Source organism: Ranitomeya imitator, chromosome 2 (assembly GCF_032444005.1).
Source record: "Ranitomeya imitator isolate aRanImi1 chromosome 2, aRanImi1.pri, whole genome shotgun sequence".
Taxonomy (NCBI): Eukaryota; Metazoa; Chordata; class Amphibia; order Anura; family Dendrobatidae; genus Ranitomeya; species Ranitomeya imitator.
Genome location: NC_091283.1, coordinates 92,176,540 through 92,202,905, shown reverse-complemented (window position 1 = coordinate 92,202,905; position 26,366 = coordinate 92,176,540).

Here is a 26,366-nt window from a genome sequence, read left to right as displayed (position 1 = left end):
GTCCCCTGGTTTAAATCTGCTGAGATTCCATTTGGCTTTTGTCTCAGCTGCAGTTAATTTTGACCACTTACCCTTTATTATTTAAACACATTCCTGGCTTCCCCCATGCTAACAACAGAGTTTCTATGCTGAGTCTGACTTGAAGAAGGTGTTCCTAAGAGAAGATGTTGTGTCTTCCATTGATGCTGCAGAGTTCTATTTGCTTTTGTGTTTTTGCCTGCTTATCTCCTTCTCAGTGTTGTATTGTGGTAGTAGTAGTATGACCAGTATGACCAGTGCCTTACTACCCATTTCACTAGCCAATTTAAAGTGCAAGATCAGCCAGGACCTAGGCAAGTGATGGCGAACAAGGGGAATAACTAGTCTAGAATGATAGAGAATGCAGGATTCAGCATTAGGTAAGTGTTGAGGGGTTACCATCTTCTCCTCTCCCTTTCATCAGGGCCTTCCTTTTCCTGATTCACCCTCTCCCTTTGTGTCCCTTGCAGGACTTCTCCCTGCACTGACGTGACTCAAGGCTGAGACACATGTATGCATGTTGTAAGATTGCTACCTCATCATATCATGATGTGTAACGTATCCTTGTGATGCGCATGTGCACGGAAATACTAAACCTAGTTGTGGATAGACATTTGTGCCAAGCATGAAGGTCCCCAAAGTTAAAGCACATGGCGTTGGTAAAACACATCTTGAAGGACTGTTTTGATGACAGTGAGCAGTGGAGGTGAGTGGTGAGGTGGCAGTTAGAGTAAGTATGTCCCTTTTTTACATATTATGTTTACTATGCTTTCGGGTATTGCCAAATTCAAGAAAACAAAAAGGGACACTTAATTTGTTGTGAATACATTTTCTACCAAATGAAACTTTCTGGTAATATCTGCATGATTTGGTAAATTCAAATCTTGGCCTAAGATCATCTCTAAAAACAAACAACATAACTAAAATATCAACATAACACCACAAAAACCAGCTGAAGAATAGAATTATGTTGGCATCAATCTACTTAAGAAACCATCATATTTTGCAGTAAAGGTTTTGGAACTATAGACTCTAAATATATCAGATTGTGTAATATGAGAAATTAAAGTCACCTTAAATGATAATTCTTTCCTGCATAAAAGTATTATCTATTCAGGTGATAACCTAGCTTTGGATTTTAGGGCTCGGCTCTTTAATATCTTCTAAGCTGTCAGGGAATACGATGGGAGTTGATGAACATCATGGCTGATTGGGGAGATTCTTCAATTCTTATTTTTAAATTCTGCACTAGATTGGAGATGAAGTGAAAGATTGTTTTCCAATTGGCAAATATTTGTGGGCAATGCTTTAGGATATGAAATAAGGTAAACCTACTGTCACACCCTCTCTGTCAGGCAAATATAAATGCCAGGGTACATGGATTGTAGTCACTTCTGTGATAGGTACTTCCACTAGAGGATTTTGTGGACCAGGTCAATGACATACAGCTACTGGTTCACGCTTAAACTTTTGGCTTATTACCCACTCACATATTCGAAAAGGGAAACATTTCTGAAAAACTTTCTGGTTCCCAATAGTTCTTTTTTAACTTCCTTGTAAAAAGTAATATTTAGTCTAAATGACTTTTTGTGAAAACTAGAATATATATATAGGTTAAATGGGACTGTGGATTATTAAATGTTAGTGATGATCTAAACTGTATATGTTTTCGGGTTTTACAAACGTACAGTAAAAAACTCGGTTTGACCTCAAACTTGATTCTGGACCTGAATTCAATAGAAATCAATGAGGATCAAAACTTTGGTGATTTAAAATGGCTGTAAAATAGTCATTATGAGGGCAAAAGGCTGAAAAAGGAAGGTAAATGGGGTTAAGAACAGAACAATAGTCCTTCAAACAAATGTGGATAGGGAAATTAATGAAGACTAAAAATAAGAAAAAATTATAATGTTGAACCAGGAGGTGTAAGTCCAAGTGGGAGAGGAGGTGGATGTGACTGTGTAGGTGGAAGAGACAGGGGAGAAGTTATCCAACACTGTTTTGGGGTTTTGTTTTTGTGAACTTACTTAAAAGAATATATTGAAAAAAACAAAAAACAATCTAGAACCAGGAGGTAGAGTTCCAAGTGGAGAAGATTAAGTTGTAGGATTAGGTTGAGGTGTAGATGGAAGAGTCATAGGAAGAGGAGGTTGCCAAAATTAATTTTATGTCTATTTTTTGGGGGTACTATGAAAACAGGTCATGTAATGATCTGCTGGTCAGTGTGGTCACTCTTTCACTGTATACAGGCCATGTAATACTCTGCACTTTTTTGCTTTGAAAATAATGAGAAGAGCATCAAATAGAGGAAGTTGCCATGTTGCTGCTGGTGGTGGTGTTGTTGCTCCACGAGAGAGAGTGTGATTAGGGTTGAGCGACATTGACCTTTTTAGAGTCGAGTCGTGTTTCGCGAAACCCGACTATCTTAGAAGTCGAGTCGAGTGGAATCGGCCGATTATGGCGAAAAGTCGGGTATCGCCCGAAACACGAAACCCAATGCAAGTCAATGGGGGAGCATAGTCGGCAGTGAGTGGAGGCCAGGAAAACACCTACACTGCCCATTTTAATGGCAAAAACATCCATTCTTGTTACAGAAGCTTGTCAATCGTAATTTACCTTATAATAATTGGAAGGCATTTGAAATTGGGGGTCATTTGGCTAAAGTTGTGGGGGGTAGGGCTGGTTCAAGTAATTAGTGGGCCCAGTAAATCTGGACCACGTCACGGCAGTGGAGCAGGGAGAGGTAAGTATTTCAACTTTGCAAGTGCTGTGATCCTGAGCAAGCAGGGGGGGCCCACTCGTTGGCATTGGCACTGGCACAGGGCCCCTCAAAGTACAGCGGTGTGTTTGCACGGCGGGGGCGCCTCCCACCGGCAGCAACACTTTTGCGTACTATGAGAGGCCCTGTACCAGTGACATCGCCAACTAGTATTCCTCCCCCCACCTGATGAAGGAACCTGCACTTTCATCTGTACCTTCCTCTTTGTACCCGGGTAAGGTGGTATGGTATGCGGGAAGAGGAACCTGACTTTCAGCAGGGTCACAATCTTGCTGTGTAGCGTGCACGGGGAATTTTGCGTTATGGGTCAATGTACCAGCAGACTCATCTATCACTGGCTGGGCAATGGGCAGGATGAGGAGGAAACACAGATATAGGCCCAAAGAATAAAGTTGGCTAAATGCAGTTTAAAATTGGTAACACAGCACTAACCAGGGGGCATTGCAGTGGAGGACAACTGGAATGAGAGGCTGACACAGAGAGTAGGCCCAAATCAGTAAGTAGTCGAAATGCAGTTCGAAATTGGCAACCGTAGTAAACAGGCGGCACAGCTTTGTTCAGTGGAGGAGAACAGCAAGGAGTGGCAGACACCGATAGTAGGCCCCAACCCAACTAGTAGGCCAAATGCAGTCTAACATTAACAACTACTTAACGAGAGCCTGAAAATGGAATTTCAGGACAGGAAACCAGGAGAACAGCAAGGAGTGGCAGACACCGATAGTAGGCCCCAAACCAACTAGTACGCCAAATGCAGTTGTTCCATTTAACCACAATTTAATGAGAGCCTGAAGATAGAAGTTCAGGAAAGGCAACCTGGAGAACACCTTGGAGTGTAACACACCATCTCTCTACACCCCATACCCAATTTGTAGGCCTAATGCAGTGTAGTTTTCAACAACTACTAAACGAGAGTCGGAAGATCGAAGCAATGTGGACGAAACCTGGGGAACACCTTGGAGTGTAACACACCGTCTCTCTACACCCCATACCCAATTTGTAGGCCTAATGCAGTGTAGTTTTCTACAACTACTAAACGAGAGTCGGAAGACCGAAGCAATGTGGACGAAACCTGGGGAACACCTTCGAGTGGAACACACCATCTCTCTACACCCCATACCCAATTTGTAGGCCTAATGCAGTGTAGTTTCCAACAACTACTAAACGAGAGCATGAAGATCGAAGCAATGGACAGGAAACCTGGGGAACACCTTGGAGTGGAACACACCATCTCTCTACACCCCATACCCAATTTGTAGGCCTAATGCAGCGTAGTTTCCAACAACTACTAAACGAGAGCCGGAAGATCGAAGCTCAGGAAGGGCAACCTGGAGAACACCTTGGAGTGGAACACACCATCTTTCTACACCCCATACCCAATTTGTAGGCCTAATGCAGTGTAGTTTTCAACAACTCCTAAACGAGAGCATGAAGATCGAAGCAATGGAGAGGAAACCTGGGGAACACCTTGGAGTGGAACACACCATCTCTCTACACCCCATACCCAATTTGTAGGCCTAATGCAGTGTAGTTTCCAACAACTACTAAACGAGAGCATTAAGATCGAAGCAATGGCGAGGAAACCTGGGGCACACCTTGGGGAGGCAGACACCGTTAGTAGGCCCTACCAAAGTTGTACCCCCAATGCAGTTTTAAAATTCCTAGAGGCTGAAAACAAGACTATTGACGCTCAGCTTTTTTCAAAGGAACACAGTTGAATTGAGTGGCGCAGACAGACACAGGTAGTAGGACTTAACCCAAAATGTGGCTCACTGCAGCTTAAAAAAGTTACAGGGGTACACAAGCAGCAGTGCTCTGGGCAGTGGAGGACAATTTCAATAGTGGACCGCAGACAGACTTTGTACGCCTACTATTAAAAAAAGGATGCTCTATGCAATTAAAAATAGGTTCCAGGGGTCCACGGGCAGCAGTGGTGTGGTCAGTGGACGAGTATTGGAAGGAGGGACCGCAGACAGGCGTAGTAGGCCTAACATAACAAAATTAGGCTGTAGACACTGTAAAATTGGTTCCAGGGGTACACGGGCAGCAGTGGTGTGGTCAGCGGAGGAAAATTGGAATTAGGGACTGCAGACAGACTTTGTAGGCTGTCCCCTGTGGACCATGCATCCAACACATTAACCCAGTGCGCCGTAATGGACACGTAACTTTTTGTGGACATGCCTACTGGTCCATGCGTCTCTTGTCAGGTGCACCTTTCTACTGTTTGATTGCCTGAGTGCTATGACAATGCAGACTTTTTCATGCCGGTGGAGGGCTGGGATAGCTTTTCTCGCAAAAGAAATGTCGACTGGGTAGCTTGAACCGTTGCACAGCATAGTTCATCTGGGCTTTCTAAATATGAAACAAAGAAAAAAAGGAGGCTACATGCACTTTCAGCTGGGTTCCAGGGGTACACGGCCAGCATTGGTCTGGTCAGTGGAGAACTATTGGAAGGAATGACCGCAGACACGCTTCGAAGGCCTAACATAATAACAGATGGCTGTAGGCAATTTTAAATTGGTTCCAGGGGTACACGGGCAGCAGTGGTGTGGTCAGTGGAGGCCTAGTGGAAGGAGTGACCGCAGACAGGCATCGAAGGCCTAACATAATAACACATGGCTGTTGGCAATTTTAAATTGGTTCCGTGGGTACACGGGCAGCAGTGGTGTGGTCAGTGGAGGCCTAGTGGAAGGAGTGACCGCAAACAGGCATCGAAGACCTAAAATAAAAAATTGGGCTGGCTGTAGGCAATTTTAAATTGGTTCCAGGGGTACACGGGCAGCAGTGGTGTGGTCAGTGGAGGCCTAGTGGAAGGAGTGACCGCAGACAGGCATCGAAGGCCTAACATAATAACACATAGCTGTAGGCAATTTTAAATTGGTTCCGTGGGTACACGGGCAGCAGTGGTGTGGTCAGTGGAGGCCTAGTGGAAGGAGTGACCGCAAACAGGCATCGAAGGCCTAAAATAAAAAAATTGGGCTGGCTGTAGGCAATTTTAAATTGGTTACAGGGGTACACGGGCAGCAGTGGTGTGGTCAGTGGAGGCCTAGTGGAAGGAGTGACCGCAGACAGGCATCGAAGGCCTAACATAATAACACATGGCTGTAGGCAATTTTAAATTGGTTCCGTGGGAACACGGGCAGCAGTGGTGTGGTCAGTGGAGGCCTAGTGGAAGGAGTAACCGCAAACAGGCATCGAAGGCCTAAAATAAAAAAATTGGGCTGGCTGTAGGCAATTTTAAATTGGTTCCAGGGGTACACGGGCAGCAGTGGTGTGGTCAGTGGAGGCCTAGTGGAAGGAGTGACCGCAGACAGGCATCGAAGGCCTAACATAATAACACATGGCTGTAGACAATTTTAAATTGGTTCCGTGGGTACACGGGCAGCAGTGGTGTGGTCAGTGGAGGCCTAGTGGAAGGAGTGACCGCAAACAGGCATCGAAGGTCTAACATAATAACACATGGCTGTAGGCAATTTTAAATTGGTTCCAGGGGAACACGGGCAGCAGTGGCCTGGTCAGTGTAGTAGTAGTAGTAGAAAGAACGGACCGCAGACAGGCATCGAAGGCCTAAAATAAAAAAATTGGGCTGGCTGTAGGCAATTTTAAATTGGTTCCAGGGGTACACGGGCAGCAGTGGTGTGGTCAGTGGAGGCCTAGTGGAAGGAGGGACCGCAGACAGGCATCGAAGGCCTAACATAATAACAGATGGCTGTAGGCAATTTTAAATTGGTTCCAGGGGTACACGGGCAGCAGTTGTGTGGTCAGTGGAGGCTTAGTGGAAGAAGGGACCGCAGACAGGCTTCGAAGGCCTAACATAACAAAATAGGGCTGTTGGCAATTTAAAATTGGTTCCAGGGGTACACGGGCAACAGTACAATGGTCAGTGGAGGCCTGGTGGAAGGAGGGACCGCAGACAGGCTTCGAAGGCCTAACATAAAAAAGTAAGGCTGTTGGCAATTTAAAATTGGTTCCAGTGGTACAAGGGCAGCAGTACAATGGTCAGTGGAGGCCTAGTGGAAGGAGGGACCGCAGACAGGCTTCGAAGGCCTAACATAAAAAAATAGGGCTGTTGGCAATTTAAAATTGGTTCCAAGGGTACACGGGCAGCAGTACAATGGTCAGTGGAGGCCTAGTGGAAGGAGGGACCGCAGACAGGCTTCGAAGGCCTAACATAACAAAAATGTCAATACAATGGTATTGTCAGTGCCAGGCATTGAAGGATGTCAGCGCATAGACTAAACATTGGTGGAGCTGTGAGAGATAATTTTGTAAGTGGTAGAGCACTGTTTGAGCTGGGGGGGAACTGTCTTGTGGCCGGCAGTACAGGCCCAGGGCCCCTCATATTACAACGGTGTGTCTGACATTGGGTGCGCACCACCACCGCCAGAGACACTTTATTGTACTATGAGGGACCCAGTGGCAGTGCCGTCGACCAAAAGCGGGCACACCCACCTCTTCAGACAAACAGCACTCTCATGGGTGCTGGCGCCAAGTGGCGATACCACGGCCCCGTGTGGGGAGTTTGGCCATTTAGTGAGGTGTAAACATGTCGTATGCTGGACAATCAGGTGCAGAAAATTACGAGATTGGAAAAGTCATTCAGAATAGTCCACAGCCAAGACCTTTTCATAGGAAAGCTAGGTGTCAGCCGGGCAAGGTGGGGCAAAAGATTTCGAAATCCAGTTGTGGTTCATTTTAATGAAGGTTAGATCATCTACATTTTGGGTAGCCAGACGAGTCCTTTTTTCTGTTAGTATTGAACCTGCAACACTGAATACTCTTTCTGATAGGACAATAGCTGCCGGGCAAGCAATCCCCTGCAATGCATATTCTGCCAATTCTGGCCAGGTGTCTAATTTGGATGCCCAGTAATCAAATGGGAATGACGGTTGAGGGTGAACGTCGATAAGGGATGAAAAATAGTTTGTAACCATACTGGACAAATGTGGTCTCCTGTCACTTTGAATTGATGCTGCAGTACCTGTCCTGTCTGCGGTCATAGCAAAATCACTCCACAACCTGGTCAGAAAACCCCTCTGGCCAACGCCACTTCTGATTTCTGCCCCTCTAACACCTCTGGTCTGCTGGCCCCTGCAGCTCGTGTGAGAACGAACACGGGCGCTGTGTGCAGGGAATGCCAGAAGCAAACGGTCAACAAGAGTTGATTGTTTGGTTGCTAATAATATTTCCAAGTTGTCATGTGGCATTATATTTTGCAATTTGCCTTTATAGCGAGGATCAAGGAGGCAGGCCAACCAGTAATCGTCATCGTTCATCATTTTAGTAATGCGTGTGTCCCTTTTGAGGATACGTAAGGCATAATCCGCCATGTGGGCCAAAGTTCCAGTTCTCAAATCTGCGGTTGTGCTTGGTTGAGGGGCAGTTGCAGGCAAATCCACGTCACTTGTGTCCCTCCAAAAACCAGAACCCGGCCTTGCCGCGCCAACAATTTCCAGTGGCCCCGGAAAAGCTTCCTCATTAAAAATATAATCATCCCCATCATCCTCCTCGTCCTCCTCCTCCTCTTCGCCCGCTACCTCGTCCTGTACACTGCCCTGGCCAGACAATGGCTGACTGTCATCAAGGCTTTCCTCTTCCTCAGCTGCAGACGCCTGATCCTTTATGTGCGTCAAACTTTGCATCAGCAGACGCATTAGGGGGATGCTCATGCTTATTATGGCGTTGTCTGCACTAACCAGCCGTGTGCATTCCTCAAAACACTGAAGGACTTGACACGTCTTGAATCTTCGACCACTGCACACCTGACAACTCCATGTCTGCCATCCTACTGCCTGCCCGTGTATGTGTATCCTCCCACAAAAACATAACAGCCCGCCACTGTTCGCACAGTCTCTGAAGCATGTGCAGTGTTGAGTTTCACCTTGTTGCAACGTCTATGATTCGGCGATGCTGGGGAAGGTTCAAAGAACGCTGATAGGTCTGCATATGGCTGGAGTGTACGGGCGAACGGCGGATATGTGAGCAAAGTCCACACACTTTGAGGAGCAGGTCGGATAACCCCGGATAACTTTTCAGGAAGCACTGCACCACCAGGTTTAAGGTGTGAGCCAGGCAAGGAATGTGTTTCAGTTGGGAAAGGGAGATGGCAGCCATGAAATTCCTTCCGTTATCACTCACTACCTTGCCTGCCTCAAGATCTACAGTGCCCAGCTACGACTGCGTTTCTTTCTGCAAGAACTCGGACAGAACTTCCGCGGTGTGTCTGTTGTCGCCCAAACACTTCATAGACAATACAGCCTGCTGACGTTTGCCAGTAGCTGCCCCATAATGGGAGACCTGGTGTGCAACAGTGGCAGCTGCGGATGGAGTGGTTGTGCGACTGCGGTCTGTGGACGAGCTCTCGCTTCTGCAGGAGGACGAGGAGGAGGAGGAGGGGGTGCGAACGGCTACAGCCAACTGTTTCCTAGACCGTGGGCTAGGCAGAACTGTCCCAAACTTGCTGTCCCCTGTGGACCCTGCATCCACTACATTCACCCAGTGTGCCGTGATGGACACGTAACGTCCCTGGCCATGCCTACTGGTCCATGCATCTGTTGTCAGGTGCACCTTTGTGCTCACAGATTGCCTGAGTGCATGGACGATGCGCTCTTTAACATGCTGGTGGAGGGCTGGGATGGCTTTTCTGGAAAAAAAGTGTTGACTCGGTAGCTCGTAGCGTGGTACAGCGTAGTCCATCAGGGCTTTGAAAGCTTCGCTTTCAACTAACCGGTAGGGCATCATCTCTAACGAGATTAGTCTAGCTATATGGGCGTTCAAACCCTGTGTACGCGGATGTGAGGCTAAGTACTTCCTTTTTCTAACCATAGTCTCATGTAGGGTGAGCTGGACTGGAGAGCTGGAGATCGTGGAACTAGCGGGGGTGCCGGTGGACATGGCAGACTGAGAGACGGTGGGAGATGGTATTGTTGCCGCCGGTGCCCTAGATGCAGTGTTTCCTACTACGAAACTGGTGATTCCCTGACCCTGACTGCTTTGGCCTGGCAAAGAAACCTGCACAGATACTGCAGGTGGTGCGGAAAATGGTGGCCCTACACTGCCGGAAGGGATGTTGCGTTGATGACTAGCTTCATTGGCCGAGGGTGCTACAACCTTAAGGGACGTTTGGTAGTTAGTCCAAGCTTGCAAATGCATGGTGGTTAAATGTCTATGCATGCAACTTGTATTGAGACTTTTCAGATTCTGCCCTCTGCTTAAGGTAGTTGAACATTTTTGACAGATGACTTTGCGCTGATCAATTGGATGTTGTTTAAAAAAATGCCAAACTGCACTCTTTCTAGCATCGGATACCTTTTCAGGCATTGCAGACTGAGCTTTAACCGGATGGCCACGCTGTCCTCCAACAGGTTTTGGCTTTGCCACGCGTTTTGGGCAAGATACGGGCCCGGCAGATGGAACCTGTTGCGATGTTGATGCCTGCTGCGGCCCCTCCTCCTCCGCTTCAGAACTGCTGCCGCCTGCACCCTGTTTCCCCAATGGCTGCCAATCGGGGTCAAGAACTGGGTCATCTATTACCTCTTCTTGTAGCTCGTGTGCAACTTCGTCTGTGTCACCGTGTCGGTCGGTGGTATAGCGTTCGTGATGGGGCAACATAGTCTCATCAGGGTCTGATTCTTGATCATTACCCTGCGAGGGCAATGTTGTGGTCTGAGTCAAAGGACCAGCATAGTAGTCTGGCTGTGGCTGTGCATCAGTGCACTCCATGTCAGATTCAACTTGTAATGGGCATGGACTGTTAACTGCTTCACTTTCTAAGCCAGGGACGGTATGTGTAAAGAGCTCCCTGGAGTAACCCGTTGTGTCGCCTGCTGCATTCTTCTGTGTTGTTGTTTTTGCTGAAGAGGACAAGGAAGCGACTTGTCCCTGACCGTGAACATCCACTAACGACGCGCTGCTTTTACATTTACCAGTTTCACGAGAGGAGGCAAAAGAGCTAGAGGCTGAGTCAGCAAGATAAGCCAAAACTTGCTCTTGCTGCTTCGGCTTTAAAAGCGGTTTTCCTACTCCCAGAAAAGGGAGCGTTCGAGGCCTTGTGTAGCCAGACGACGAACCTGGCTCCACAGCTCCAGACTTAGGTGCAATATTTTTTTTCCCACGACCACCTGATGCTCCACCACTACCACTACCCTCATTACCAGCTGACAATGAACACCCCCGGCCACGACCTCTTCCACCAGACTTCCTCATTGTTTTAAAAACGTAACCAAACTAACGGTATTTGTTGCTGTCACACAACTTACACGGTGAGCTATAACTTCAGTATGATTTAGCTACCCCTTTACAGGTGGGTGAGACCACAACGAAAATCAGGCACAATGTTACACACTCTGTTTTTGGTGGCAACAAATGAGAGAGATGCCACACACGCAGGACTGTCACTGAAGCACAAATGTAAATATTAATCTCCCACTGATTTGATTTTTTTTTTTTTTTCAGGGAGACTTTAGAAAAAAAAATAATAGAATAAAATGATTTTTTCAGGATGAATTTAGAAAACAAATAAAACAAAAAATAGGCTTTCTATGGCCCACTGAGTGAGAGATGACGCACACAGGAGTCAGGAGTGGCACACAAGCCCAGAGGCCAATATTGTTCTCCCAATGATTGATGTAGTGATTTTTTCAGGTAGATTTTGGAACCCAAATCAAGCTAAAAAAATAATAGGCTTTCTATGGCCCACAATTGGAGAGAGAGAGAGAGAGATGGCACACCCAGGAGTCAAGACTGGCACATTATAAAAAAATGATTTTTTTCAGGAAGAATTTAGAAACCAAATAAAATAAAATGATTTTTCAGGGAGAATTTAGAAAACAAATAAAACAAAAAATAGGCTTTCTATGGCCCACTGAGTGAGAGATGACGCACACAGGAGTCAGGAGTGGCACACAAGCCCAGAGGCCAATATTAATCTCCCACTGATTGATTTATTGATTTTTTCAGGTAGAATTTAGAACCCAAATCAACCAAAAAAATAAATAGGCTTTCTATGGCCCACTATTTGTGAGAAAGATGGCACGCTCAGGACTGGCACACAAGCCCAGAGGCCAATATTAATCTCCCACTTTTTTTTTTTCAGGGAAAATTTATAAACCCAATAAAAAAATAATAAATAGGCTTTCTATGGCCCACTATCTGACAGAGAGAGAGATGGCACGCTTAGGACTGGCACACAAGCCCAAAGGCCAATATTAATCTCCCTTTTTTTTTTCAGGGAGAATTTATAAAACCAAAAAAAATAAATAAATAGGCTTTCTATGGCCCACTATTTGTGAGAGAGATGGCACGCTTAGGACTGGCACACAAGCCCAAAGGCCAATATTAATCTCCCACTGATTGATTTATTGATTTTTTCAGGTAGAATTTAGAACCCAAATAAAGCAAAAAAAAAAAAAATAGGCTTTCTATGGCCCACTGAGTGAGTGATGATGCACACAGGAGTCAGGAGTGGCACACAAGCCCTGAGGCCAATATTTTTCTCCCACTGATTGATGTAGTGATTTTTTCAGGTAGATTTTGGAACCCAAATCAAGCAAAAAAATAAATAGGCTTTCTATGGCCCACTGACTGAGAGATGGCACACACAGGAGTCAGGAGTGGCACACAAGCCCTGAGGCCAATATTTTTCTCCCACTGATTGATGTAGTTATTTTTTCAGGTAGATTTTAGAACCCAAATCAAGCAAAAAAATAAATAGGCTTTCTATGGCCCACTGAGTGAGAGATGGCACAGACAGGGATGGCACTCTAGCAGAAATGCCAATCTTAAACTCCCACAAAAAAAAAAAAAAAAAAGGAACTGTCCTTCAATTACTATCTCCCTGCAGTAATCTCAGCCAGGTATGGCAGGCAGCAATAAGGAGTGGACTGATGCACAAATTAAATAAAAAGTGTGGACAAACAAACAAGATAGCTGTGCAGAAAGGAAGGAACAAGAGGATTTGTGCTTTGAAAAAAGCATTTGGTTTGCACAGCGGCGTACACACAGCTATGCAGCTATCAGGGAGCCTTCTAGGGCAGCCCAATGAGCTACAGCGCTGAGGAAAAAAAAAATGTAGCTTCCACAGTCCCTGCACACCGAAGGTGGTGTTGGACAGTGCAAATCGCTACAGCACAAGCGGTTTGGTGGTTAATGGACCCTGCCTAACGCTATCCCTGCTTCTGACGAAGCGGCAGCAACCTCTCCCTAAGCTCAGATCAGCAGCAGTAACATGGCGGTCTGCGGGAACGCCCCTTTATAGCCCCTGTGACGCCGCAGACAGCAAGTCAATCACTGCAATGCCCTTCTCTAAGATGGTGGGGACCAGGACCTATGTCATCACGCTGCCCACACTCTGCGTTTACCTTCATTGGCTGAGAAATGGCGCTTTTCGCGTCATTGAAACGCGACTTTGGCGCGAAAGTCGCGTACCGCATGGCCGACCCCGCACAGGGGTCGGATCGGGTTTCATGAAACCCGACTTTGCCAAAAGTCGGCGACTTTTGAAAATGAACGACCCGTTTCGCTCAACCCTAAGTGTGATGGCTCTGTGCCTGCTATGCACCCAAATGAAACACCTTCCTCTGGTTCATGCAAGCGACTGAACGTTCTATGTAATTTTGTTTGCCAGATTACCATTGAATGAATGGTGAGGACAGACCAAGTAGAGCTGGTTTTAGATTGGATGGCTGAGAGTGCCTTCAGTTCGTTCGCTTTGTATTCCACCCAATCCACTGCTGAAATTGCAGATTTTGCACCTGCAGCCCATGGGCATTTGACTTCCACTTAAAAGCCTTGTAAATCAGGCAAGCAGTTTGAGCCCCAAGTCATGCAACAGTCACTTCTGCTTTATGATGACTAGGGTTGAGCGACTTTTACTTTTATAGAATCAGGTCGGGTTTCACGAAACCTGACTTTCTCAAAAGTCGGGTCAAGTGAAATCGGCCGATCCTATAGAAAAGTCGGGGTCGGGGTCAGCCGAAACACGAAACCCAATGCAGTGCAATGGGATACTATGGTTCCCAGGGTCTGAAGGAGAGGAAACTCTCCTTCAGGCCCTGGGATCCATATTTATGTGTAAAATAAAGAATTAAAATAAAAAATATTGCTATATATTTATATATATGACGCGCCCTGGTACTAACCGGCAGCCTTCCTTCCTTAGAATCAGCGCGTGAAGGACCTTAGATGACGTCGCGGCTTCTGATTGGTCGCGCGACCGCCCATGTGACCGCTCACGCCACCAATCACAAGTCGCGACGTCACCGAAGGTCCTTCAAGCGCTGATTCTTAGGAAGGAAGGCTGCCGGGAAGAAGCAGGGCGCGTCCGAGGGTGAGTATATTCCTATTAGGTATTCCTATTAGGTATTCCTATTAGGTATATACTCACCACACAGGGGTCGGGTCGGGTTTCATGAAACCCAACTTTGCCAAAAGTCGACGACTTCTGAAAATGTCCGACCCGTTTCGCTCAACCCTAATGATGACTGCTGGCTGTAGTTTCATGGGCCATTCATCTGGCCTTGCCTCACAAGTGGGAGAGATTGAGTGCACTGATGCCCAAGCACTTGTTCTGCTTGATGATGAGTGTGTGGGAGTGCAAAAGGTTAGCAGACTACCTCAGCACAACTCTGATGATAATGATGACAAAACACAGGTACCAACTGCTGCATCTTTCTGCTGTGTTATATATAAACTCACAGAAAAAAACATGGGTCCCATATAGTGCTCAATTACAGTCAAATTTGACTAGATGTATATGCCCATATATAAAAAGGACTAATGGGTGTATACTCCCAGAATATGTATAAACACAAAGAGAAATGGAGTTCCATACACAGATATATTAAAAAGTAAACTTTATTGAAACATATGAAAGACGTACAACAATATAAATGAAGAAAGGACAAAGAAACCTAGTTGGAAGACAAGTAAAACCTCAGCACAATAATGAATATATATGTGTACTCACACCCAGGTACAAAGTATGTACTGCTCAGTAATCATCATATGGCACTCAGTAAGTAAAACAACGTATATATCAAAAAATCACTGAATGCATGCATATAAACAAGCATCCAGTAAATAATAGTAATAATAATAATCTTTATTTATATAGCGCCAACATATTCCGCAGCGCTTTACAGTTTAACAGTTTCAAACACAAAAGTCATAAGTAACAACGTTATCAATACAATAATTAAAGCAAAATAAGACGACCCTGCTCGTGAGAGCTTACAATCTACAATGAGGTGGGGGAGATACAAAGTACAGGTGTGTATTTACAATGATGTATTTACAATCATGGTCCAGCCATCTTCAGGGGTTGGGGAATAGATTGGGATAGTGAATGGGCTACACACAAACATAACATAACTTTGATTAGTGAACGTGATAGGCCGCTCTGAACAAATGTGTTTTGATCGAGCGCCTAAAACTATGCAAATTATGGATGGTCCTAATATCTTGGGGTAGAGCATTCCAGAGGATTGGCGCAGCACGGGAGAAGTCTTGGAGTCGGGAGTGGGAGGTACGGATTAGTGCAGAGGTTAGCCGAAAGTCATTTGCAGAGCGCAGTGGTCTGTTAGGCTGATAGACAGAAATGAGGGAGGAGATGTAAGGGGGTGCCGCACTGTGGAGAGCTTTGTGGGTGAGAACAAGTACTTTGAATTGTATCCTGTAATGAATGGGCAGCCAGTGTAACGACTGGCGAAGAGCGGACGTGCCCGAGTAACAATTAGCCAGATGGACGACCCTGGCTGCTGCATTAAGGATGGACTGGAGAGGGGAAAGTCGAGTGAGGGGGAGGCCAATTAATAGAGCGTTACAGTAGTCCAGGCGTGAGTGGATCAGGGCGACCGTGAGGGTTTTAGCTGTCTCCATGGTGAGAAAAGGGCGGATTCTAGAGATGTTCTTTAGGTGTAAGCGGCACGAGCGGGCAAGAGATTGTATATGAGAGGTGAAGGAGAGATCGGAGTCAAACATAGCACCCAGACAGCGCGCCTGCTGCCGGGGTGTTATTATGGTGCCACCCACGGAGAGGGAAATGTCAGATTTAGGGAGGTTAGTAGATGGTGGGAGCAGAAGAAGTTCAGTTTTGGAGAGGTTGAGTTTCAGATAGAGAGCGGACATGATGTTGGAGACTGCGGACAGACAGTCAGTGGCATTCTGTAGTACAGCGGGGGTAAGGTCAGGGGATGACGTATATAGTTGTGTGTCGTCGGCATAAAGATGGTACTGAAAGCCAAATCTGCTGATGGTCTGTCCAATTGGGGCCGTGTAGAGAGAGAACAGAAGGGGGCCAAGGACTGAGCCCTGAGGTACCCCAACAGTGAGAGGAAGAGGAGATGAAGTGGAGCCAGAGAACAGAACACTGAAGGAGCGGTCGGAAAGATAGGAGGAGAACCAGTAGAGAGCAGTGTCCTTAATGCCTAGTGACTGGAGCCTAGAGAGCAGGAGAGGGTGGTCAACAGTGTCAAAAGCTGCAGAAAGGTCGAGAAGAATGAGCAGAGAGTGGTCACCATTACGTTTTGCTGTCAGAAGGTCATTGGTCACTTTGATGAGTGCAGTTTCTGTCGAATGTAGGGGGCGGAAACCGGACTGTGAAGGGTCTAGGAGGGAGTGAGTGGAGAGGTAACGGGTAAGACGGGAGTATATCAGGCGCTCCAAGAGTTTAGAGATGAAGGGAGATTGGAGACCGGTCTGTAGTTGTTTGTGCAGAATGGGTCGAGGGTGGGTTTCTTTAGTAATGGAGTAATGATAGAGTGTTTGAAGGAGGAGGGGAAAATGCCAGAGGAGAGGGAGAGATTAAAGATTGTAGTTAGGTGACTTGTGACAACTGGAGAGAGAGACAGGAGGAGATGTGAGGGAATGGGGTCGGTAGTGCATGTAGTCGGACGAGAAGAGGAGAGGAGCTTGGAGACTTCTTCTTCTGTGATGGGATCGAATGTGGAGAGTGAGCCAGGGGCAATGAGGGGAGGGATGGGAGTCACTGAACTTAGTTGTTGGGAGCGGATTTCCTGACGGATATTGTCTATTTTCTCTATAAAGTGGGAGGCCAGGTCACCAGCACAAATATCTAGTAAATAAATCAACGCATTGATAGAAAATCACTGAGTGCGTATATATGGACGTGTGCCCTAGTAATTGTCATAGTGACCAGCACACAAGGAAAAAACCGAGCAGTCTAACTTAATCTGAAAAAGTTTTCTTACCCATGGTGGAAAAACGTAAGGTGCCGAGGTACCAGGTCAACCCCCCCTGACGCGCGTTTCGCGTAGGCTTGTTCACAAAGAGGGTAATGAACAAGCTTGTGAACAAGCCTACGCGAAACGCGCGTCAGGGGGGTTGACCTGGTACCTCGGCACCTTACGTTTTTCCACCATGGGTAAGAAAACTTTTTCAGATTAAGTTAGACTGCTCGGTTTTTTCCTTGTGTGCTTGTCACTATGACAATTACTAGGGCACACGTCCATATATACGCACTCAGTGATTTTCTATCAATGCGTTGATTTATTTACTGGATGCTTGTTTATATGCATGCATTCAGTGATTTTTTGATATATACGTTGTTTTACTTACTGAGTGCCATATGATGATTACTGAGCAGTACATACTTTGTACCTGGGTGTGAGTATACATATATATTCATTATTGTGCTGAGGTTTTACTTGTCTTCCAACTAGGTTTCTTTGTCCTTTCTTCATTTATATTGTTGTACGTCTTTCATATGTTTCAATAAAGTTTACTTTTTAATATATCTGTGTATGGAACTCCATTTCTCTTTGTGTTTATATCTTTCTGCTGTGTGTAGACCGACAAGAAGGGTAGGGATGAGGACTGTATGGAACATCATGTGGTAGATTATTATTATTCATTTTTAGAGCACCATTGATTCCCTGGTGTTGTACAGGAGGAGGGGCTATATACAAAACACAGATAGAAATTACAATGAACAAACTAATAGTGACAAACAGGTACAGAGAAGAGACCTTCTGGCCTTATATTGTTTAGGATAATGGGGAATGAATCAGTAGGTTCGGGGGTTGCAGCATCCTTGGTGTTTGTGAGGTGGCAGCAGAGTCATTGAAAGGCTGCAAGCGGTCCTGAAGACATTGGGTTTTCAATTTCTGCTTGAAAGTTCCAGAAGTAGGGGATAATCGGACATGTTTGGTGACAGAATACTACAGCAAGGAGCATACTCAGGAGAATTCTTACAGGTGATTGGATGGGGAACATTTGATTGTGGAGTAGAAAAAGAAGTCTTGAGAGTACCGTAGAATATATAGTGGCATATTTCGGGAGATTTTTTCAGAGATATATGGGTAAAACAGATTACGAACTGATTTTTAGCTCAGTGTTAGTAGCTTGAAGTGAATATATTGGGGAACTAGGAGACAATGAAGGGATTTGCAGATGGGAGAAGTGGAGTAGTAGAAAGGACAGATGTGGATTAGTAGGGCAGCAAATTTAAGCACAGACTGGAGAGGTGGGATGATGCAATAGGGGGATCATAAGGTTATAGACCTCACATGGAGTTAAGGCCATCTAAGTGACGTGGGAAGTTCGGAGGAAGAGGTGGTAGTCATGCTGGCCTTACTGCACAACAAAAAGGGGAACACTATGCAGGAGCACTGTGTCCAGACTCTAGCCAGTACATAGGATGCTACTGGCCACCGAGACATCAAACTGAGCACACCAAAGACAGCTCAAAGGAGCTCCCAGACAGTACACCGGTGGTTTAACTCTGTGCCTTCAGAGACTGAAGAGAGTCATAAATGTTCTTAACCTGAGTGGCATATGTATAATGAGGCATCTGAATACAAAGCATGAGCTGCAATGGTCTTGGCCTCTTCCTCCCCCTCCTAAGTAACATGGCCATCTGGCTCCCTGCAAAGAGAGAATGTGACAGCACTACCACAAGCAGTGTTAAGGTACCTTCACACATAACGATATTGTTAACGATATCGTTGCTTTTTGTGACGTAGCAACGATATCGTTAATAAAATCGTTATGTGTGACAGCGACCAACGATCAGGCCCCTGCTGGGAGATCGTTGGTCGCTGAAGAAAGTCCAGAACTATATTTCGTCGCTGGATCTCCCGTGGACATCGCTGGATCGGCGTGTGTGACACCGATCCAGTGATGTCTTCATTGGTAACCAGGGTAAACATCGGGTAACTAAGCGCAGTGCTGCGCTTAGTAACCCGATGTTTACCCTGGTTACCATCCTAAAAGTAAAAAAAAACAAACAGTACATACTTACCTAACGCTGTCTGTCCTCCAGCGCTGTGCTCTGCACTCCTCCTGTACTGTCTGTGTGAGCACAGCGGCCGGAAAGCAGAGCGGTGACGTCACCGCTCTGCTTTCCGGCTGACCGACGCTCACAGCCAGTACAGGAGGAGTGCAGAGCACAGCGCTGGAGGACAGACAGCGTTAGGTAAGTATGTACTGTTTGTTTTTTTTACTTTTAGGAAGGTAACCAGGGTAAACATCGGGTTACTAAGCGCGGCCCTGCGCTTAGTTACCCGATGTTTACCCTGGTTACCGGCATCGTTGGTCGCTGGAGAGCGGTCTGTGTGACAGCTCTCCAGCGACCAAACAGCGACGCTGCAGCGATCCGGATCGTTGTCGGTATCGCTGCAGCGTCGCTTAATGTGAAGGTGCCTTTTAGTTTTGTCCTAGAAAAGGAGACGAGATGGCTCACGCAAATTTTTTATTTGCCACACTTCTCGAAAAGACACAGCAGTACTGAAAAATCATTTCTTTGGCCTATAAATGGCAGTGTGATAGTTGATTAAAATTATTTATGTGACACACTACTAGAAAATACACAGCGGTACTAAAAAAATATTTATTTGGCCTACTAATGGCAACAAGACAGCTGATGCTATATATTTCTTTACAAAACTACAAGAAAACATATAGCCTTTATTTGGGCTACTGACGGCAATGAGACAGCTCATATTAATAATTTATTTCTCAGACTACTAGAAAAAACACAGCAGCTTAAAGTACAGTACTCCCACAGACGTAGTGCAGATTATACACAGCGGATTTTAGCACAGTACTCTCATAAATGGATTTGCAGAGTCCACACAGCAGCAGGGGGTGTAGAATGCATAGAATAGATGTTATCACAGTACTCCCACAGGCAAGAGGGTGTACATTACAAACAGTACTAGCACAGAACCAGCACAGATATGGGTTTGCATAGTGCACACTCAGAATCTGTCCCTCTCTCCAGCTGCATCCTATCCCTATACTAGTGAGAGTATACTAGTGGCAGCAGTCGTGATTCAGCCTTTATACAGGCTGGGTCATATTATGAGCAGGCCAATCAGAGACATGCCAATACTAGTGATGGCTCCGGAAGTGCCCACAGTCTAAAAGCATGTTGATTGGTTATGCTGCAGCCTTTCAATTAGCTTTACTAGACTGGCGAACCAGAACAGGAAACCCGACATGTAGTAAAAGCTCTGTGTACAGGATTCAATAATGGACACTAGGTGTTCAGTACAGATCCCAAACTATCCTGTTCAGGTTCACTCATCTCTAATAAATGTCCTTCATAGAATGTCTCATCTGAAGTTATGAACATATTTCACTTTGAACAAACAAAAATTATAGGACACCTTAGCAAATGATAAGATTTGGTTAGGCAAAAGACAAAAAATTATAGGACACCTTAGCAAATGATAAGATTTGGATAGGCAAAAGACATTAGTGATTTCCTATTGAATCCAACTATTTATATTTAGATTATGAATAATTAGATAATGTAAATCCATAGGCATATGTAATTTTAGCCAACATGGAAAATTTTAAGAAAATTGTTGTTTTTACCTAACAGACAAAAGATGTTGGTGTTGCCGGTGAGATATGAGGAAGCATGAAAATTTTCCATACGGAAGCAAATAATAACAGTTGAAGAATTTTCAATTTGCAAACAATATTCATTGCTGTTAATTTCCTATAATTGCATGAGTACTGGGACTTTTGTGACAACCAAAATATATGTTTCAGTTTATAAATTACTATTCTACATGAATCTGCAATATAGAAATTTCCTTAATGGCCAAGCACACACTAAATAAATAACAAGTTTATTTGACAGTTATCACCACTTCAAATATTAAATAACAGAATATCACAGTAAGACAACAATGCAGACTTATTTTACCACCATGTTGTCCAAATGGTGCCCATCACTTTGACACTTGTCTGGTAACATTAGTAACATTACCATGGCACTCAGGAATTGACTTCTATGGTTAGATGATCTGTCATCTTTATGGGCAGTATATCTTCACATATCATTGTGAACAGAGTGACTGATAACTATGAATAGTGATGGGTGGACCCGTGAATGTTCTGGTCCGTCAGGTTCAGCCGAACATTTTTATAAAAGTTTGGTTCAGGTACCAGAGTGGTACCCAAACCTTGACCCAGTTCAAACGAATGGGTTCCTGAACATCCGGGGGTTTCCCAAGCCAAAATCTGTCCGACATCCCGAGAAACACAGTCTCTGATCGGTGGTAGGTTTGTTATCATCATCATATGTCTGGTCTCGCTAATAGCAGCAAGAGCAGGGGTACAATGTTGCAAGAATTCATCAGCCGGTGCCTGTGCAATAAACAAATAAAATTTAAAAAATGGAGGGTGACCCACCTATTTTTGCTAGTCAGTGCAGGTAAAGCTGACAGCTGTGGGCTGCAGGCCCCACCTGTTAGCTCTATATTGGCTGTTTATCAAAATAGAGGGGTCACATGCCATTTTTTTAATATTTTAAATACATAATTTTTCAAAACTGCGTGGAGTTTCCATCCCATTTTTGACAACCAGTCTATTAGGACTGGCGGAATGCACCAAGTAAATATTGAGATAATATAGGTGTGTTCGCAGCACGAGGTCCAACGTGCAGTAGTGGAACCTCCTGCTAGTATATGGCAGCATTATATGGCGGTACAAGGCCTGAATAGACACGGGTTCAGTCACGTGGTCTATATAGGAGCGAGCTCTGTTGCTTCACAGAGTCGCCGGGATTAGTATAACACTATGTCCTGTTAACCTCATAGAGCATCACAGATAAATAACAGAGCAGGTAGCTGTTGGGTGTCGAGTTCCCGCTTCTGCACAAGGGGAATCTCGAGCCATCTCCGCTGCGGTCTCCCATTCTTATCCAGCCGCAGTGGAGTCTGCTCAGCAGAGACGTCGGTCCCAGCGTCTCGCTCAGTTTCACTCTGTACAAAGAGTTACTGCTGCTTTTCCTGCTTCTGCCATTGAAGTCAGTGTTGGGCAGCGGCGAGCAGATGCTTTTGGGGCTAAGTCCTGCTTTTCTCTTTCTGAACATGCCCAGGGCAAGATCTCCCATTGGAGATCGAGGGTCACATGCTCAGGTACTGCACCGCATCCCATTGGTCCTCCAGGAAGGTCCTGAAAGGGCAAAACTTTGGTAGCAGCTTCCCATTGGTCCTTTATTGGAAGGTCCTGAACGTGCTGCAACTATATAAGCTGCGCATGACCGCACGGCCATGCGCTAGTGTACATTTGTAAATGTGTGTGTGTTGTGAGTGAAAGTCGCTCTTTAAATAACCCTCCCTATTGGATGAATGTTCGCGGAAGGTGTATGTTTGCTATCTAGCGCCCGACTTAGCCATCAGCACGTAAACACACAATACAGCGTCTTATTGCTGTGACCGCCAGTGCGGCGCCTTGTGCTTTCACAGCGCTTTCCTGACCCAAGCCTGGGTGGTTAGTGGCGTTCGCCAGTGCGGCACTGCATGCACTCTCGTGCTTCTATTGCTGTGACTCTGACACCTCAGTAGCGGTGTCCAGCGCATGAGGTCTATGTACTCAAATCCTGTGTCTTGGGATTGAGTTCTGAGACTCGTTGCTTGCACTCTTGGTGCGGTACCACGGCCCTGTGACGTAACAGGGTTCGCTTCCTTCACACAGGGTGAGGTTAGCCCATGTGTGTATTCACTTTGTACCGCCATATAGTCCGTCATTACTTGGCAGCAGGTTCCATCTCTGCACGGTGAACCCCGGGCTGCGAACGCACCATACTCTATCTGACTTATTATTTGGTGCGTTCCGCTAGCCCTAACATTACAATAGCGCCAGGGTCTGGCTAGTAATGACAGACAAACAGCAATCCTTGCGGTATATCCAGCAGCTGGAGGGTAGGTTGGCGGCTCTCGAGAGCTCAACCTCAGCTGTGGATGTTACCGCAGTTGCTGTACAGGCTGCTAGCGTGGCTGCAGCAACCTTGTCCATTGCCACCCCTGTTCCGACATTATCTCGCCTCCCGCTGCCAGAAAAATTTTCTGGTGATAGCAAATTTTGTAGGGGATTCGTGAGTCAGTGCTCTATTCACCTCGAGCTCCTGGCTGCACATTTTCCCACAGAGCGGGCTAAGGTGGGATTTATAGTGTCTCTCTTGTCGGACAGGGCGTTGGAATGGGCTACGCCGCTGTGGGAGCGTGGCGATCATGTGGTGCAGAGTGCTCCGCTGTTCCTGAGCACTCTGAAACAGGTCTTTTTAGGACCTCAAGTCACCCATGATACTGCGCTCCAACTGCTGGCATTAACTCAGGGTGAGTCCTTGGTCAGTCATTTTGCCGTCCAATTCCGCACTTTAGCTTCTGAGCTGAACTGGTCGGATAAAGCCCTTATCCCCATATTTTGGAGGGGCCTGGCTGATCACGTTAAGGATGCTCTGGCCACTAGGGAGATTCCTGCCACACTGGAGGAGTTAATAACTGTCTCCACTCGAATTGACCTCCGTTTTAACGAGCGGAGGTTAGAGCGAGCCCAGTGTAGGCAGAGGTTTCGGCTGGCTCCTACCTTCGCCAAACCTCTGGAATCTCCGGTCCTGGTTCCTGAGTCACATGAGGCCATGGAAGTGTCACAAGCGGGATCTAAGTCCCGGACCGCTTGTGCACTCAAGGTCTGTCATGTTTGCCAGCAGTCAGGACATCTAGCCACCAGATGTCCTCAGCGGTCGAGGAAACGTCAGCGTCTAGTGGTAGTAGATGGAGGTACACTAGACACGGCGACGTTTGCCTCTAAATTGTCCTTTAAGGGGACAATTATTATAGGCTCTTTCTCCCACTCGGTAGAGCTCTGCGTGGATTCTGGGGCGGAGGGCAATTTTATGTCTTCTGCCTTCGCCCAACGTCACGCAATACCCCTGGTTATGCTAGCTCAACCAGTAACTAGTGTTGAGCATTCCGATACCGCAAGTATCGGGTATCGGCCGATATTTGTGGTATCGGAATTCCGATACTGAATTCCGATACTTCCCGCGTATCGGATACCGGAATCGGAAGTTCCCAGAATTCAAATTGAACGCAGCAGCCAATGAGGAATGAATGAAAGTGTGGGCACATCCTGTTTAGCATGGTGGGCATGTAAGTACTGGCAAGGCTGGGATTGGCTGCTGAAATGATGTCACTCTGCACTATAAAAAAGCGCTGCCGCCATTTTGCGCTCACTCTGCTGTGATTTCAGTTAGGGACAGGACGCTGTGTTCTAACTGAGGGCCAGTTGAGCTTGCTAATTGCTTTATTTTCCTTTCCAAAGGCTAATTTAGCAAAACGCTGTGTGTTCTTCACTGTTCACCTTGCTCTTGCCTTGCAGCGCTGTTTTAACAGCGTTCTGCAAGGTCTCTGTGTGTGTGTGTGTGTGCAGCTCACTCTGTAGTCTGTGTGCAGCCATATACCCGGTTGTATTCAGCTCAGGGGGGGTTCACACTGCCTCACACAGTTGTTCTTTTTTGCTCTTAGTGCAGCCTGCTGCACATTTTTTCTCAAATTTCCTATTAGTGTTTTTCCACCAGTCTCCAGCTCTATTGTGGAAAAACACTACATAGGATAACCTAGAGGGGGGTTTTTGGGCCTTGCAGCGCCGTTTACGGCTGTCTGCACGGTCTCCGTGTGAGCCCAGCTCGCCCTGTAGTCTGTGTGCAGCCATAGCCGGTTGGATTCAGCTCAGGGTTCGTTACTGGCTCATACCTTGAGAAAAATTTTCCTTTTTTTCAAATAGTGCAGCCTGTTTAAAATTTGAAAAAAAAAATTCCTATTAGTGTCTTTCCACTCGTATCCAGCTAAATAGTGGAAAAACACTATATAGGATAACCTAGAGGAGGGTTTTTTGGCCTTGCAGCGCCGTTTACGGCTGTCTGCACGGTCTCCGTGTGAGCCCAGCTCGCCCTGTAGTCTGTGTGCAGCCATAGCCGGTTGGATTCAGCTCAGGGTTCGTTACTGGCTCATACCTTGAGAAAAATTTTCCTTTTTTTTCAAATAGTGCAGCCTGTTTAAAATTTGAAAAAAAAAATCCTATAAGTGTCTTTCCACTCGTATCCAGCTAAATAGTGGAAAAACACTATATAGGATAACCTAGAGGAGGGTTTTTTGGCCTTGCAGCGCCGTTTACGGCTGTCTGCACGGTCTCCGTGTGAGCCCAGCTCGCCCTGTAGTCTGTGTGCAGCCATAGCCGGTTGGATTCAGCTCAGGGTTCGTTACTGGCTCATACCTTGAGAAAAATTTTCCTTTTTTTGAAATAGTGCAGCCTGTTTAAAATTTGAAAAAAAAAAAAATTCCTATTAGTGTCTTTCCACCAGTCTCCAGCTCAATTGTGGAAAAACACTACATAGGATAACCTAGAGGGTTTTTTTGGGGCCTTGCAGCGCCGTTTACGGCTGTCTGCACGGTCTCTGTGTGAGCGCAGCTCGCCCTGTAGTCTGTGTGCAGCCATAGCCGGTTGGATTCAGCTCAGGGTGCGTTACTGCCTCATACCTTGAAAAACAATTTCCTTTTTTTCAAATAGTGCAGCCAGTTTAAAATTTGAAAAAAAAAATTCCTATTAGTGTCTTTCCACTTGTATCCAGCTAAATAGTTGAAAAACACTATATAGGATAACCTAGAGGAGGGTTTTTTGGCCTTGCAGCGCCGTTTACGGCTGTCTGCACGGTCTCCGTGTGATTTAAACTAGCTCTGTAGCCCAATCTGCACCAAAAAAAAAGTTAAGTTCACCAAACACAACTTAACACTTGTGTAGGCCACATTTGAAAAATAATAAAGTTTAGTCCACAATTTACAACATTAGTGTTTCTTACACCTGTTAGGAGGAGCATTACAGGAATAAGCACACTAAGGCCTTAGTACTTTTCTGCTTATCTTTATCTGTCAACCAAGATGAAGAGGGCAGGGAGTAAGGCACGTGGGCGTGGGCGCGGAGCAGGGAGAGGAGCAGGGAGAGGACGTGGTGATTCTGTGCCTGCTGCGGGCGCCGGTGACTCGTCGTCACTCAGTTTCAGCAGGGAACAGTCCTTCATGCGCAGCTTTGTCGGAGAGCGCCGTGCACCGCTGCTGCGTGAAGACCAAATTGAAGCCGTTGTCGGGTGGATGGCAGCTAACGCCTTGGCATCGACTTCAGTTAGTGCCACATCCTCTCAGGCACAGAGCACTGGAGAGCAGCCATCTGTCTCTTCACCACCTGCCAAATTGGCCAGGCAGTCAGAGAGCCCAGGACAGGAGCCGTCTCTACTTCTGTTCTCTGAATCTCTTGGCTTGGA